Source organism: Musa acuminata, chromosome BXJ3-5 (genome assembly GCF_036884655.1).
Source record: "Musa acuminata AAA Group cultivar baxijiao chromosome BXJ3-5, Cavendish_Baxijiao_AAA, whole genome shotgun sequence".
NCBI lineage: Eukaryota > Viridiplantae > Streptophyta > Magnoliopsida > Zingiberales > Musaceae > Musa > Musa acuminata.
In genome coordinates this window covers 23,420,664-23,438,787 of record NC_088353.1, presented here as the reverse complement: position 1 = coordinate 23,438,787, position 18,124 = coordinate 23,420,664, and positions in this window count along the sequence as shown.

Sequence of the window (18,124 nt, the reverse complement as noted above, 5' to 3'; positions counted from 1 at the left end):
GGGCCTCTTACACAACTGGCAAAGGTTATTTTCAGATGTGCTATTTGGTGGATGTGGAAGGAGAGATGTAATAGAATCTTTGAATGTCAACACACAAATAATGCTCAGCTCTTGAAAGAGATTATTAGAGACTCAAGATCCTGTATGGAGCATGAACTCAAAACCGAGCACTTCACCCGAAGAGAAAAAGATATTTTTATCAAATTTAATTTTGCTATTAGCTAAAGATCTTGGGAATGATGCCAAATAATGTACCCACAGGTAGTTATAGTCTACAGCATGTGTAGTCATAACTATCGCATTAGCACTCTATGAGTTACTTGGCTTTGTCTATGACTTGTATAGATAAAGCTATCTGTAGAAACTTTACACATAATGAATTTTACTTTTACTTACCAAAAAAAAAAAGTAGTTTCATCATCAAAATACGAGATTCAACAGATGATGCCTTATTGTCAGACAGCGATTCCGTAGTCCTAGTGGTGTATCTGGTCCTTAGACTTGAGACACCAAGGATGTCCTGCATGAGTGCTCCACTTTTTGATACCAGACTTATAGGTTTGGCTGTCCCAGATCTAGTACAGCTGGTCATTGGGAGTGGTAGTCGACCTTACGAGGGCTATTGAGTGTCGACAGAGGATCATCCACTCTCGGCGTCATGAGAGGAATATCCCATGTGTTCTTGCTCAGACAAATCCCTGGCCAGGGTCATTCGGGTTGAGAGAGAAAGAGTTCTTCGGGACAATCCGATTAGAGCGAGACTTGAGTAGAAACCGTATGGGTATGACAGCACCATGCTCGATATACGGTCTCTGGGATATTAGATGGATGAGGGATTATAGGTACATGGTAACTAAGGACAGACAAGTCCAATGGATTGGATTCCCCTGTATCGTCTGGGGACTACGGCGTAGTGACCTAGTACGTCCGTAGTCGATGAATCGAGTGAATTATTACATAGATAATAATTCACTGAGTTAGAAGGAGTTCTAACAGGTATGACTCACGGCCAGCTCGATATTGGGCCTAGAGGGTCACACACATATGGTAGGCATTGCGATGAGTAGAGGTTCGGATATTTGATATCCGATGGAGCCCTTGTCTTATTGGATGTGTTAGGATCGAGAGCACTAAGAGGGGGGGGGTGAATTAGTGCAGCGGAAATCTTACAGCAATTTAAAAGCTAAAGCTGCGTTCGACCGATAAAAAATGATTTCGATATAAAAGCAGAATCACAGTGCAGTTTGCGTCTAAGCGCAGTTTTGCGTCTAAGCGCAGTTTGCGTCTAAACACAGTTTGCGTCTAAGCGCAGTTTAAGTCTAAGCACAGTTTGCATCTAAGCGCAGTTTGCGTCTAAACGCAGTTTTACGTCTAAACGCAGTTTTACGTTCAAACGCAGTTTTACGTCAAAACGTAGTTTTACGTCTAAACGCAGTTTTGCGTCTAAACGCAGTTTTGCGTCTAAACGCAGTTTTGCGTCTAAACGCAGTTTTACGTCTAAACGTAATTTTACGTCTAAATGTAGTTTTGCGTCTAAAAGTAGTTTTGAACCTTGAAAAGCGTTTTACGTAGAAAGCAATTTGCAGTTAGAAATGGAATCCGAATGTAATCGTAAACCGCAGTGTGAAGATCGTACGAAAACACGATTTACGTTTGAATGCAGATTCTGAAAGATCAGAGCTTAGAAACTCGTTCGTAAAGGCGCAGAGGGCAGTAGCAATGTAGGAGGTTTGCAGTAATGATAAAGTGCTCAAGGTAAAAGCAAACCAGAGATTTAGAGTGGTTCGGTCAGTCTTGACCTACTCCACTTTTGGCTTCCTCCTCCGACGAGGTCACCGACGTCAACTAGCTGCCTTCCTTCAATGGGCGAAGGCTAACTGCCCTTTTACAGTTTCTCTCCTTTTGACAGGCTCAGGAGACAACCTTTACAGATCCTTTCTCTCCTCTCTTTACAACTCAAAACTTGAAGAACAGAAGGAGGAGAACTTTAGGACTTTACACAAATTTGAGCTCTTAGAATCACTGAAAAGATCAAGAATTCGGTGTGGATCTGTATCTGTTCAGTGCTGAATGGGTGGGGTATTTATAGGCCCCAACCCAGTTCAAATTTGGAGCTCAAAACGATCAAATCGATCAAATCCCAGAATTCTGGGATCAGGCGGTTGCACCTCTTGACTGGAGAGGTGGCACCGCCTGGCAGAGCTCGAAGACTGAGCTCAGGCGATTGCTCCTCTCTGCCAGAGCTCGAAGACTGAGCTCGATGGTTGCATCACCTGGCAGAGCTCGAAGACTGAGCTCGGTGGTTGCACCGCCTGGCAGAGCTCGAAGTCTGAGCTCGGTGGTTGCATCACCTGGCAGAGCTCGAAACTGAGCTCAGGCTGATGCACCTCTCTGCCAGAGCTCGGTGGTTGCATCACCTGGCAGAGCTCGAGACTGAGCTCAGGCTGATGCACCTCTCTGCCAGAGCTCGAAGACTGAGCTCGGTGGTTGCACCGCCTGGCAGAGCTCGAAACTTGAGCTCTGGCGGTGCTACCTCTTGACAGAGGAGGTTGCACCGCCCAGTCTAGCTCGAAGACTGAGCTCTGGGCGGTTGCACCTCTTGGCTGGGGCGGTTGCACCTCCCAGCCTCGCAGCCCTGGCGGTTGCACCTCCTGGTGCAATCAGGGTCCGAATGGTTCGCTCCATTCGGCCCAATTTGAATCTTTTCAGGGGCCCATTTGCCCCAAGATTAAGCTAATGGGATCACCTCCCATTTTCAAGCTTAATCATCATGCTAACTACGATTAACTCTAAGACAACTTCTGCAGCTTTGCTCCGATGCGTCAATCGCTTCTTCCGGCGAGTTTCCGGCCAACTTCCGTCGATCATCCGATAACCCTCGGTGATCCTTCTGCGGACATCCGGCATACTCCTGGACTTTGCGACGATCCACTTGGCAAGTTCCGACGAGCTTCGCTTGGCAAGCTTCTGGACTTCTCGGATCTGTTCTCGCTGAACCTCCGACGACCGTCCGAACTTCTGTCGAACTCTCGAACTCCCAACGTGATCATGATCTTGACTCCGGCGCAACACCTGCTGCTTGTCTTACTCTCATCGTAGTTAATCCTGCACACTTATCTCAACACATAGATTAGATAACAAATGACAATTGACTTCATCATCAAAATCCGAGATTCAACAATCTCCCCCTTTTTGATGATGACAATCAATTGATAAAGGAGTTGTCCTTAACTCCCCCTATCTATATGCCATAGTTGAGATAAGTCAACCTTGAATTCAAGACCAAAGAATTCAAGTGACGTATTGATAAGTTAGATCAGTTAAACTTATCAATGCTCCCATCATGATGCCCATCATGATGTATCTCTTCAAGAATGATGTCAAGGCATGACATACATCATCAAGTTTGTATGATAGTGTTTGTAACTATTCATCATGTAATCATATAAAGCTACGAAGGACTTTTTACATGATGCATACATTTGAGATTTTCTAGCAAGTTTGCATTTTCTTCACAATTTTCTTCACAATATAGAATATCGAATCAAGATATGATGCAAACTATAGCACATGTTCACATATCTCTTGGTGATGCAAGGATGGCATAACTATAACATTGTTTATAGCATCACTCAAGTATTTGCAACTATGACATAGACATGATTATGGCAGTTCAGCTATGACATACTGTTTATCAATTCATATGTTTCTCCCCCTTTGTCATCAACAAAAAGCATGATAGCATCATCTAGCACATAAAGGAAGTCATGACACATATAATTCTTTGAATATCTCTTTATTGTTTGTTGCTTGACGGAGGAAAGTCATTTTTCAAAGAGTTTTCATAAGAGTGTACAGGAACATCCCATTTTAAGCATACAACCCGAAAAATGAACTTCTTACATGCATTTGGTTAAAAATATTTGTCACATAATTTGCAACATGTTATTTGATCAAGCGTTGTCAAGGCATGTAATAGTAATAACATCCGAAAAATAATTTTAACTAGTTTAAGTATTCGGACACATCAACATTCCTAATTCTCTTCTTATGTAATCAAATTGTTCTTCACATAGGGGTTTTGTGAAGATATCAGCTAGTTGATGTTTGGTATCAATAAACTCTATGGTTACATCATGATTAGAGACATGATCTCGTATAAAGTGATGTCTAATATCAATGTGTTTTGTTCTTGAGTGTTGTATAGGATTTTTAGTTAAGCATATTGCACTCGTGTTATCACATTTAATGGGAATATCTTTAAGATTCACTTTGTAATCTTCTAAAGTGTTTTTCATCCATACAACTTGTGCACAGCATGCACTTGCTGCAATGTATTCAGCTTCGGTTGTTGATAGAGCAACCGAGTTTTGTTTCTTAGATGACCAGGATACAAGGGCATGTCCTAAAAATTGACATGATCCTGATGTGCTTTTTCTGTCTAGTCTACAGCCAGCGAAGTCCGCATCAGCATAAGCTGTTAATTCAAAATTTTCTGATTTTGGGTACCATAATCCTAGATTGGTAGTTCCATTAAGATATCTGAGTATTCTTTTGACTGCTTTGAGATGAGATATCTTAGGGTCTAATTGAAATCTAGCACAAAGTCCTACACTGAACATGATGTCTGGTCTGGTGGCAGTGAGGTAAAGTAAACTTCCTATCATACCCCTATAGGTTTTTTGATCGAAGCTTTCTCCATTCTCATCAATTTCTAACTTAGTGGAGGTGCTCATAGGAGTGTCAATGGCTTTTGAATTATTCATTTTGAACTTTTTCAGCAAACTCACAGCATATTTGGTTTGACTAATAAAGATGCCATTGCTTAGTTGTTTGATTTGTAGGCCTAAGAAGAATGTTAACTCTCCCATTAGACTCATTTCGAATTCATGACTCATAGTTTTCGCAAAGGATTCACAAAGAGATTCATTTGTAGAACCAAAGATAATATCATCAACATAAATTTGAACAATGAGAAAATTATTTTCAAAGTTCTTGATGAATAATGTAGTATCAACCTTGCCTTTTATGAAATTATTTTCAATAAGAAAAGAACTAAGTCTCTCATACCAAGCCCTAGGAGCTTGTTTTAAACCATAGAGAGCTTTAGTTAATCTAAACACATGATTAGGGAGACTATTATTTTCAAATCCAGGAGGTTGTTCAACATAGACTTCTTCGGAAATAAAGCCATTAAGAAAGGCGCTTTTAACATCCATTTGAAACAACTTAAAATTATTACTGCTAGCGTAGGCAAGGAGCATCCTTATGGCTTCCAATCGTGCCACAGGAACGAAGGTTTCTTCGTAATCGATACCTTCTTCTTGGTTGAAACCTTTGGCCACTAATCTAGCCTTGTTTCTAACCACGATACCATTTTCATTTTGCTTGTTTCTGAAAACCCATTTAGTACCAATAACTAGATGGTCATTTGGCCTAGGAACAAGCTTCCACACTCCATTTCTTTCAAATTGATTTAATTCATCTTGCATTGCGATAATCCATGAATCATCTTTCATGGCTTCATCAACGCATTTGGGTTCAATTTGGGAGAGAAAGGCGGTATTTGCACAAAAGGTTTTAAGAGAAGATCGTGTTTGAACTCCCTTTGATGTGTCTCCTAAGATTAGCTCCTTAGGATGAGCATCTATATACTTCCAATCCTTGGGTAAGGAAATCTGAGAAGTGGATGCATCCAAGTTGCTAGTTGGAGATGGGGTCTCGTTTAAATTTAAAGAACCAAAATTAACATCATCGTCAAGATCATTTTTCGTGAGTTCAGAAGTCTCATTGAAAACAACATGAATGGATTCTTCAATAATTAGAGTTCTTTTATTAAAGATACGAAAGGCTTTAGAAAATGTAGAATAACCAAGAAAGATTCCTTCATCGGATTTAGCATCAAATTTTCCTAAGTTGTCTTTTTCATTCAAGATAAAATACTTACACCCAAAGACTTTGAAATATGAAACGTTGGGTTTTTTATTGTTCCATAACTCATAGGGAGTTTTGGTTAGTAGAGGTCTCACTAGAACTCTATTTAAGATATAGCATGCAGTATTTACGGCTTCGGCCCAAAAATATTTGGGTAGGTTATGTTCATTTAACATGGTTCTTGCCATTTCTTGTAAATTTTGATTTTTTCTTTCTACAACTCCATTTTGTTGAGGGTTTCTAGGAGTAGAGAAATTATGGTTGTATCCATTGAGTTCACAAAATTCTTGGAAATCATGGTTTTGAAATTCACCACCATGATCACTTCTAATTGACGAAATCATAGAACCTTTCTCATTCTGAACGAGTTTGCAAAACTTGGTAAAAGATCTAAGGCATTCACTTTTCTGTTTTAAAAAGTAAGTCCATGTGTATCTGCTATAGTCATCTATGATGACGAAAGCGTATTTGCTACCTCCTAGGCTTGATGTGGAGATGGGTCCGAACAAGTCCATATGGATCAATTGTAAGGGCCTAGAGGTGCTTACTTGATTTTTAGATTTGAAGCTACTCTTAATTTGTTTACCTAATTGGCAGGCATCACATACATTATCTTTGATGAACTTGATATGAGGAATTCCTCTTACAAGTTCTTTGGATGATATTTGAGTGATTAGCTTCATGCTAGCATGACCTAATCATCTGTGCCATATCCAAGCATTCTCATTTAAAGCAGAAAAACATGTTTCATTACATAAATCATTGATGTCAATAGTGTATACGTTATTTTGTTTTAATGCAATCATAGATATGTTTTTGTGAGGTTTTTCAATGACGCAAGCATTAGATTCAAATTTGATGATATATCCTTTATCACATAATTGACTAATGCTTAGGAGGTTATGTTTTAGACCATCAACTAGCAAAACATCTTCAATAGAAAAGTTGGATTTGTTACCTATGGTTCCTTTGCCAATGATTTTACCCTTGTTGTTGTCTCCGAAGGTCACATATCCTTCATTTATGCTAGAGAGCTTAGAGAATTGGGATGAATCTCCGGTCATATGCCTTGAGCATCCACTGTCAAGGTACCATCTCTTGCTCCTAGCTTGCGATGGTTTAGTTTTCTACAAGAAAGGATGATGTTTAGGTACCCATTTGCTTTTGGGTTCCTCACAAATAGATCTACATTTTTTATCATGTTGCATAGAATTTGTCATGGTTCCTTTAGGAACCCATATCAATTTGTTTGGACTCCATTTCCTGAATGGACAATAATGTGTCTTGTGACCAAACTTGCAACAAAAGTTGCATTTGCTTCTAACATGTAAGATGGGGCCTTTTACAAAGGTAGTTGGATTTTGGTGAGGACTCCTCACAAATCCAATCCCACTTCTTTTGGGAGCATGACCCTTGTTTGTAAGGATCATGTTTAATGACTTGCTACCAACCTCGAATTTCTTCAAGGTGTCCTTAAGTAGCAAGTTTTCTTTTTGACAGATTTCTAGATCATGACATTTGATACATGAATTTAAACTATCATGATGTTCGACTTTTAACTTATCAAACTCACAAGTAAGATTATCATGTACCTTTTTTAGCAACTTGTATTTTCTATTTATAACTTTGCATTCATCAAATAAATCATGGAAGGCATTTGATAATTCCTCGAAAGATAAATCAGCATCTAATAAATCCGTTACCTCCTCTCCGATGGCCATTAAGGCGTAATGAGCAACTTGCTCGGTGTTGGACTCCTCTTCTTCAGATGCGCTCAAGTCATCCCATGTTGCTTGAAGAGCCTTCTTCTTTGATGTTCTTCTTTTGACTTGGGGACAATCATTCTTGTAGTGTCCCGGCTTTTTACATTCGTAGTAGATCACTTGGTCCTTCTTGGGTTCAAGTTTATTTTTCACATCGTTTTTAAACTTGTTTCTTTTGAAGAATTTCTTAAACTTTCTTGTCAAAAGTGCCAAGTCATCATCACAGTCCTCATCACTTGAGTTTTCTCTCAAGTGGCATTCAGAAGTTTTAAGTGCCATATCCTTCCTGTTCTTTGGAAGGATGTCTTCTTGCTCTTCATAAGCTTTGCAAGTCATTTCGTAGGTCATTAATGACCCGATTAGTTCTTCAAGAGGGAAGTTGCGCAGATCTTTTGCCTCTTGAATGGTAGTGACTTTAGGATCCCAACTTTTAGGAAGGGATCTTAGTATTTTATTTACGAGTTCAAAATCCGAAAAACTTTTTCCGAGTCCTTTTAGACTGTTGACGACATCCGTGAAACGGGTAAACATGTCGCCAATGGTTTCACTCGGTTTCATTCGGAAAAGTTCAAAAGAATGCAGCAACAGATTGATTTTTGACTCTTTCACTCTACTTGTGCCCTCGTGGGTCACTTCAAGTGTGTGCCAGATATCAAAAGCAGTTTCGCAAGTTGAAACACGATTAAACTCGTTTTTATCAAGTGCGCAAAATAAGGCATTCATAGCCTTTGCATTAAGAGCGAAAGCCTTCTTTTCCAACTCATTCCAATCGATCATTGGAAGAGAAGACTTTGAAAAACCATTCTCGACAAGATTCCATAATTCAAAATCCATAGAAATAAGAAAGATCCTCATTCGGGTCTTCCAGTAGGTGTAGTCCGTCCCATTAAACATGGGTGGACGTGTAATAGAATGGCCCTCTTGGTTTCCGGCGTAAGCCATCTCTCTTGGGTTTTAATCCTTTTGAGAGTTAACCGGGCTCTGATACCAATTGTTAGGATCGAGAGCACTAAGAGGGGGGGGGTGAATTAGTGCAGCGGAAATCTTACAGCAATTTAAAAGCTAAAGCTGCGTTCGACCGATAAAAAATAATTTCGATATAAAAGTAGAATCACAGTGCAGTTTGCGTCTAAGCGCAGTTTTGCGTCTAAGCGCAGTTTGCGTCTAAACACAGTTTGCGTCTAAGCGCAGTTTGCGTCTAAGCACAGTTTGCGTCTAAGCGCAGTTTGCGTCTAAACGCAGTTTTACGTCTAAACGCAGTTTTACGTTCAAACGCAGTTTTACGTCAAAACGCAGTTTTACGTCAAAACGCAGTTTTACGTCTAAACGCAGTTTTGCGTCTAAACGCAGTTTTACGTCTAAACGCAGTTTTACGTCTAAACGCAGTTTTGCGTCTAAACGTAGTTTTACGTCTAAACGTAATTTTACGTCTAAATGTAGTTTTGCGTCTAAAAGTAGTTTTGAACCTTGAAAAGCGTTTTACGTAGAAAGCAATTTGCAGTTATAAATGGAATCTGAATGTAATCGTAAACCGCAGTGTGAATATCGTACGAAAACACGATTTACGTTTGAATGCAGATTCTGAAAGATCAGAGCTTAGAAACTCGTTCGTAAAGGCGCAGAGGGCAGTAGCAATGTAGGAGGTTTGCAGTAATGATAAAGTGCTCAAGGTAAAAGCAAACCAGAGATTTAGAGTGGTTCGGTCAGTCTTGACCTACTCCACTTTTGGCTTCCTCCTCCGACGAGGTCACCGACGTCAACTAGCTGCCTTCCTTCAATGGGCGAAGGCTAACTGCCCTTTTACAGTTTCTCTCCTTTTGACAGGCTCAGAAGACAACCTTTACAGATCCTTTCTCCCCTCTCTTTACAACTCAAAACTTGAAGAACAGAAGGAGGAGAACTTTAGGACTTTACACAAATTTGAGCTCTTAGAATCACTGAAAAGATCAAGAATTCGGTGTGGATCTGTATCTGTTCAGTGCTGAATGGGTGGGGTATTTATAGGCCCCAACCCAGTTCAAATTTGGAGCTCAAAACGATCAAATCGATCAAATCCCAGAATTCTGGGATCAGGCGGTTGCACCTCTTGACTGGAGAGGTGGCACCGCCTGGCAGAGCTCGAAGACTGAGCTCAGGCGATTGCTCCTCTCTGCCAGAGCTCGAAGACTGAGCTCGATGGTTGCATCACCTGGCAGAGCTCGAAGACTGAGCTCGGTGGTTGCACCGCCTGGCAGAGCTCGAAGTCTGAGCTCGGTGGTTGCATCACCTGGCAGAGCTCGAAACTGAGCTCAGGCTGATGCACCTCTCTGCCAGAGCTCGGTGGTTGCATCACCTGGCAGAGCTCGAGACTGAGCTCAGGCTGATGCACCTCTCTGCCAGAGCTCGAAGACTGAGCTCGGTGGTTGCACCGCCTGGCAGAGCTCGAAACTTGAGCTCTGGCGGTGCTACCTCTTGACAGAGGAGGTTGCACCGCCCAGTGTAGCTCGAAGACTGAGCTCTGGGCGGTTGCACCTCCCAGCCTCTCAGCCCTGGCGGTTGCACCTCCTGGTGCAATCAGGGTCCGAATGGTTCGCTCCATTCGGCCCAATTTGAATCTTTTCAGGGGCCCATTTGCCCCAAGATTAAGCTAATGGGATCACCTCCCATTTTCAAGCTTAATCATCATGCTAACTACGATTAACTCTAAGACAACTTCTGCAGCTTTGCTCCGATGCGTCAATCGCTTCTTCCGGCGAGTTTCCGGCCAACTTCCGTCGATCATCCGATAAACCCTCGGTGATCCTTCTGCGGACATCCGGCATACTCCTGGACTTTGCGACGATCCACTTGGCGAGTTCCGACGAGCTTCGCTTGGCAAGCTTCTGGACTTCTCGGATCTGTTCTCGCTGAACCTCCGACGACCGTCCGAACTTCCGTCGAACTCTCGAACTCCCAACGTGATCATGATCTTGACTCCGGCGCAACACCTGCTGCTTGTCTTACTCTCATCGTAGTTAATCCTGCACACTTATCTCAACACATAGATTAGATAACAAATGACAATTGACTTCATCATCAAAATCCGAGATTCAACAATCTCCCCCTTTTTGATGATGACAATCAATTGATAAAGGAGTTGTCCTTAACTCCCCCTATCTATATGCCATAGTTGAGATAAGTCAACCTTGAATTCAAGACCAAAGAATTCAAGTGACGTATTGATAAGTTAGATCAGTTAAACTTATCAATGCTCCCATCATGATGCCCATCATGATGTATCTCTTCAAGAATGATGTCAAGGCATGACATACATCATCAAGTTTGTATGATAGTGTTTGTAACTATTCATCATGTAATCATATAAAGCTACGAAGGACTTTTTACATGATATACGATCTCCCTAGGTAACAGGGATTTTTTACATCATGGAAACAGGGATATACGATCTCCCTAGGTAACATAATCTCTATACGCAGTTTTGTGTTTTGCGGATTTTTTGCGCACCAATCTTCGCACGACGACGAACATCTTTTTGGGAATCGGGGATTTTTGTTTTCTTGTTCTTCCGCTGCGCATATGATGTCGCCCCCCATGATTTCCCAACAAGCTTGTTCCTAGACCTAGTGACCATTTAGTCATTGGTACTAAATGGGTCTTTAGAAACAAGCAAGACGAAAATGGTATCGTGGTTAGAAACAAGGCTAGATTAGTGGCCAAAGGTTTCAACCAAGAAGAAGGTATCGATTACGACGAAACCTTCGCTCTCGTGGCTCGATTAGAAGCCGTAAGGATGCTCCTTGCCTATGCTAGTAGTAATAATTTTAAACTATTTCAAATGGATGTCAAAAGTGCTTTTCTTGAATGGTTTTATTTCCGAAGAAGTATATGTCGAACAACCTCCCGGATTTGAAAATTCTCTTCTTCCTAATCATGTATTTAAATTGACTAAGGCTCTCTATGGCTTGAAACAAGCTCCTAGAGCTTGGTATGAAAGGCTTAGTTCCTTTCTTTTTTTAAATAATTTTACCAAAGACAAGATTGATACTACATTGTTTATTAAATATTTTAAAAATAATTTTCTTTTTGTGCAAATTTATGTTGACGATATTATTTTTGGCTCTTCGGATGAATCACTATGTGAATCATTTTCCAAATGTATGAGTCATGAATTTGAAATGAGTTTAATGGGTGAATTAGTTTCTTTTTACGATTACAAATCAAATAACTTAGTGATGGTATATTTCTTAACCAATCTAAATATACATTATAATTTTTAAAACGATTTAACATTGATAATTCAAAAGCAATAAACACCCATATGAGTACTACGACTAAGTTAGATATGGATGAAAATAGTTAAAATTTCGATCAAAAAACATATAGAGGAATGATAGGTAGTCTACTCTACCTCACCACGACTAGACCGGATATTATGTTTAGTGTAGGACTTTGCGCTAGGTTTCAATCAAATCCTAAATTATCTCATCTTAAAAGTGTTAAAAGAATATTTAGGTATCTTAAAGGAACTCCAAATTTAGGATTGTGGTATCCAAAATATGATAAATTCGATTTAATAGCTTATACATATGTCGATTTTGGCGAATGTAGGATAGATAAAAAAAGTACATCCGGAACATGCCAATTTTTAGGACATGCACTTGTTTCTTAGATGTCCAGGAATCAAAATTTAGTTGCACTATCTACGGCGGAAGCCGAATACATTGTTGTAAATGCATGCTGTGCACGAGTTGTTTGGATGAAAAATACATTAGAAGACTATGGAATTCATTTTAAAAATATTCCCATAAAATGTGATAATACTAGTGCCATATGTCTTACTAAAAATCAAATTCAGCACTCTAGAACTAAACACATCGACATTAGGCATCATTTCATACGCGATCATGTCCTTAACAATAATGTTGTTCTAGAATTCATTGACACAAAGCATCAATTAGCAGATATATTTACAAAAGCTTTGAATGAAGACCAATTTGAATTCATTAGAAGGGAATTAGGTATGATAAATTATCCCTAAGAATAAACTTGTTTGAATGGGTTTTCCGTAAAGTTTTTCATCCTCTCTTCGTTCCTCGGTGAATTTGATCCTTCTCTTTCGATTATAAATGATATGTTAAATTACCTTATCCTATCTTGAGTCAAACATCGCTCCCATCTGATCAAGATTAATGATCTTATGATATTTTGTGAATCTCGAAATTGATTTTGATGGCTTGATTTGAGTTTCAAGTTGACGAATTGAATTTGAATGAGTTTGTATTCGAATTATGATCTTGACTTATTGGAGTTACTACTTGAAATTTTTTTTAAATCACAATCTCTTCCTTGTAAATCTATAATTTTTGTTTATAGAAAGGAGAGATTTGATAAAATGGATGAATGCTGAATTTTCCTTTAAGATGAACTTTGCATAAATATTTTAGGATATTTAATTTTGAATGATAAATTTTTTATGTAATCAATGCTGAATTCCTGATGATTAATCATAAATTATGTGCTTCAAGTCTCATCCCCTTTTTGTTGATGACAAAGGGGGAGAAAAGTGATGACTTGTACCATTTTGATAGCATGACTTATATGAATTGCAAAAGCTTGTGTGATATGAATGTCTTATATGCCTTGCAAAATGCTTTGCAAAATCTTTGAGAATATCACAAGATTGATTGATCATATTGAAAGCATGTCTTACATCTATATCATGAAATTCATGTTGAAAATCTTTATCTCCCGTCGTAGTAAAAATTATCTCTTATCATTTGACTTATGATTTTCTTCGAAGTTTCGTATTTATTATTACTTAATGAGAATAACAATAAGTTCTACGGTTAGAACTAATCGGTTGATGCTTGAATTCAATGGATGGAATTGAAGTATCTTCATCTTCTCATAATATGACATATAGATAGGGGGAGTTATGTTTAACTCCGTCATCAATTGATTGTCATCATAAAAAAGGGGTAGATTGTTGAATCTCATATTTTGATGATAAAATCAATTGATGGGTTAATTGATCTAATCCATATTATTGAGTTAAGTGTGCAGGATTAACTACGATAACAAGAAAACACAAAGCAAGAATACCAGAGTCAAGTTCGATGGACGTTTAAGAGTCCGAAGAATCGTCGGAGATGCTGCCGGAACCAACCGAGAAGAAATCGGGAACCTGTCGAAATTTTCAAAAGTTCACCGAAGAGATCGTCAGAGGTTCACGGAGATCACCGAGAAGGCTCGGCTACTCGTTAATGTCATCACAAGATCGAGAGCTTGCTGGGAGTCCGTCGGAAGAAGTTCGTCGGAAAGCTCGCCGGAACAAGACTTGACGTTCGCGGTTGAAACCTTGCCTAGGATGTTTTTAGTTATGTAGTTCACTTGCAATTAGGATTAGGATTAAGAGATAATCCTAAATCCTAGTTAGGGACCAACTAGGCCCAATATTAGACTTGGTTTGGGCTAAATTTGAAGCCCAACCAATGAATCGAAGGGTCTGGCGATGGCACCGCCAGACTACGTGGTTGCACCGCCCAGCACTCGAGAGCTGGGCGGTGGCACCGCTTGGCTGGGCGGTGGCACCGCCAGTCCACTGACAGTGTCTGACACTAACAGGCGATGGCACCGCCAACATCGGGAACCAAAGAGAATTCAAATTTTGGAGCCCATCGAAGAGGGGCCTCGCAAGTGGATGTAGGTCATTTGACCGAACCACTTTAAAATCGGTGTAATCTCTGGTTTATATTTCATTACTGCTATCTACATTACTACAAACCTCCTTACTTGCTTTATTTCCTCATTACCTTTGCTGCACAACTTTGCGAATAAGCTTTCAAGTTAAGCACTTCCGAGTTCGATTTTTATCGTACGAAAGATTTGTCAAAACTGACATTTTAATCCGCTGCACTAATTCACCCCCCCCCCCCTCTTAGTGCCACTCCGATCCTAACATCAGGAACCAAAGAGAATTCAAATTTTGGAGCCCAAATTTGAATCCTCTTGAGGCCTATAAATACCCCTCAAATCTCAGCCGAGATTACAACTTTTTTAGAAGCAATTGATTGAGAGAAAGGTCTTAGAAAATTCTTAGCAAGTCTTGTTTTCAATTTGCTAATGTTCACCTCCTTCTTTCTTGCTGAAAATATGTAAGAGAGTGAACCGCTTGTAAAAAGTTGTAAGAGGGGTATTTGCCCTTCCCCTTCAAGAGATTTGCTAGTGGAAGGTGGGAGCCTCATCGAAGAGGGCCTCACAAGTGGATGTAGGTCATTTGACCGAACCACTTTAAAATCGGCGTGGTCTCTGGTTTGCATTTCATTATTGCTATTTACATTACTGCAAACCTTCTTACGTGCTTTATTCCCTCATTAACCTTGCTGCATACCTTTACGAACACGCGTTCAAGTTAAGCACTTCCGAGTTCGATTTTTATCGTACGAAAGATTTGTCGAAACCAAAGTTTTAATCCGCTGCACTAATTCACCCCCCCTCTTAGTGTCACTCCGATCCTAACAGAGAGGATGCTGAAGATATTGATCATCGGATCTACAAGAAAGCTATTATAAGTATAGACTCCAGGAAATGGTTAGAAGCCATGAATTCTGAGATGGATTCCAAGTACTCCAATATGGTTTGGAACCCAATTGATGCACCCGAGGGTATTGTACCCATCCGTTGCAAGTGGATCTTTAAGAAAAAGATCGGAGTAGATAAAAAGGTAGAGACCTATAAAGCGAGGCTAGTAGCTACTAGATATCGTCAAAGGCAAAGTGTTGACTATGACGAAACCTTCTCACCCAAAGCCATGCTAAAATCTATCTGAATTCTATTAGCTATTGCAGTACACTATGATTATAAGATTTGGTAGATGGACGTGAAAACTGCATTCCTCAATAGCAACCTTAACAAGGAAGTGTATATGATATAGCCTAAGGGACTTGTGTCTAAGGACTGCCCAGATAAGGTGTGCAGGTTGCTTAGATCCATTTATGGTCTAAAACAAGCTTTCCGAAGTTGGAACATAAGATTTGATGAGGCAATCAGATCTTATGACTTTGTTAAGAACAAAAATAAGGCTTGTGTGTACAAGAAGGTAAGTGGGAGGGCTATCACCTTCTTGGTGTTATATATGGATGACATCCTGATCATTGAGAATGATGTAATAATGTTATATACAGTAAAGGCTTGTTTATCTAGACACATCTCCATGAATGACTTAGGTAAAGCATCCTATATCTTGGGGTTTCAGATCTATAGAGATAGTTCCAAGAGGATGGTTGGCTTGTCCCAATCCATGTACATAGACACCATTGTCAAAAGGTTTAGCATGAAAAATTTCAAGAGACGTCTTATACCGAGACATGGGATATCACTTTCTAGGAGTATGTCTCCAAAGACTCCTAAAGAAAGAGCAAACATAGATATGATACCCTATACCTCAATGATTGGTTCTATCATGTATGCCATGCTATGTACTAGACCTGATATAGTGCATGCTTTGAGTGTCACGAGCAAGTATCAAGCGGATCCAGGCTTGGAGCATTGGAAAGCAGTAAAGTGTATCCTTAAGTACTTGAGAATGACTAATGATCTTTTACTAGTATATAGAAGTAGTAGCCTTAGGATTGAAGGCTATACGGACTTGAGTTTTCAGTCTGATGTCGATGATAGAAAGTCAAATTCGGGGTATATATATACCCTGAATGGAGGAGCAATATGTTGGAAGAGTTCCAAGCAAATCACTACTATTGACTCGACCATAGAGACATAGTACATTGTAGAGGCAGCAAAGGAGGGAGTCTAGATGAAGAAGTTCATCACAGATTTGGGAGTCGTGCGAGGAAGCGAGGAGCAGATTCCCTTATATTGTGACAACTACGGGTCGATTGCTCAAATAAGGGAATGTGGGTCTCATTAGAAGTGTTCTGAGGAGGCTCTAGCTTATTAGAGAGATCATGACCTGAGAAGATGTAGTAGTGGAAAAAGTTTCATTCAAAGATAACATTGCAGATCCATTGACAAAACTATTATTTCAAATTATCTTTGAGCGTCATAGGGGTCTGATGGGGATCAAACACATAGGTAATTGGCTTTAGGTCAAGTGGGAGATTGCTAGTCATATATGCCCTGTAAACCAATCACATGAGTGATGGCACGTGTGACTTGACATGTAGTCTTTTTGTTTATTATATTTTGATATTTTATCACTTTATATTGACTATTGCATATATGCATGTATATATTATGATGTCCTTGGATCTATGCAATGGGAATAAGATCGTGATAAGATCATGATAATGAGACTGATTCGCCTTTAAACATAGATCCTAAATAATCCTTGTCATAGGTTACTTGAGTGGGACATCGAGATAACCAAACAGACTGGTGTATTGTATACCCGTCCATATGATGGTAGTAGCTAGTCTCATAGCTACTCGTGTGGGAAAACTATGAATACAATATAAGTGCTCATTGGCGAATGAGTTTACTGATTAATCCACCTATGAATTGCTAAATGGTTGATGATGCCTTATTCTCAGACAACGATTCCGTAGTCTCGGTGGTGTATCTAGTCCTTAGACTTTAGACACCAAGGATGTCCTGTATAAGTGCTCCACTCTTTGATACCGGACTTATAGGTTTGGATATCCTAGATCTAGCACAACCGGTCATCGGGAGTGGCAGTCAACCTTATGAGGGCTATTGAGTGTCGATAGAGGATCACCTACTCTTAGTGTCATGAGAGGAATATCCCATGTGTTCTTGCTTAGAAAAATCTCTGGCCAGGGTCATTCGGATTAAGAGAGAAAGGGTTCTCTAAGAGAATCTGATTAGAGCGAGACTCGAGTAGAAAACATCTAGATCTAATAGCATCATGCCCGTTATACGATCTTTGGGATATTAGATGAATGAGAGACTATAGGTATACGGTAACTGAGAACAGATAGGCCCAATGGATTGGATTCCCCTATATCGTTTGGGGACTACGACATAGTGGCCTAGTAGATCCGTAGTCGATGAGTTGGGTGAATTATTATGGATATAATAATTCACTAAGCCAGAAGGAGTTCTGACATGTATGACTCACGGCTAGCTCAATATTGAGCCTAGAGGGTCACACACATATGATAGGCATTGCGATGAGTAGAGATTCATATATGAGATATTCGCCGAAACCTCTATCTTCTTGGATATCCAATAAGCCCCTGAATTATTAGATCCTATGGATGAGATCCAATAAGAGCCCATGAGAAATTATTGGATAGAGATCCACTAATCTAAGAGGCTTGGGTAGTTGGATGGAAATTCAATACTGAATATGGGAGGATCCATTAGGGTCAAGTTGATAGGGGACCATTATAAATATAGGGGAATAAGTGGTTCATAGGCTAGAGCCTTTTGTTTGCCTCTCCTACTCTCCTCCCCCTCTCTACCTCAAAACA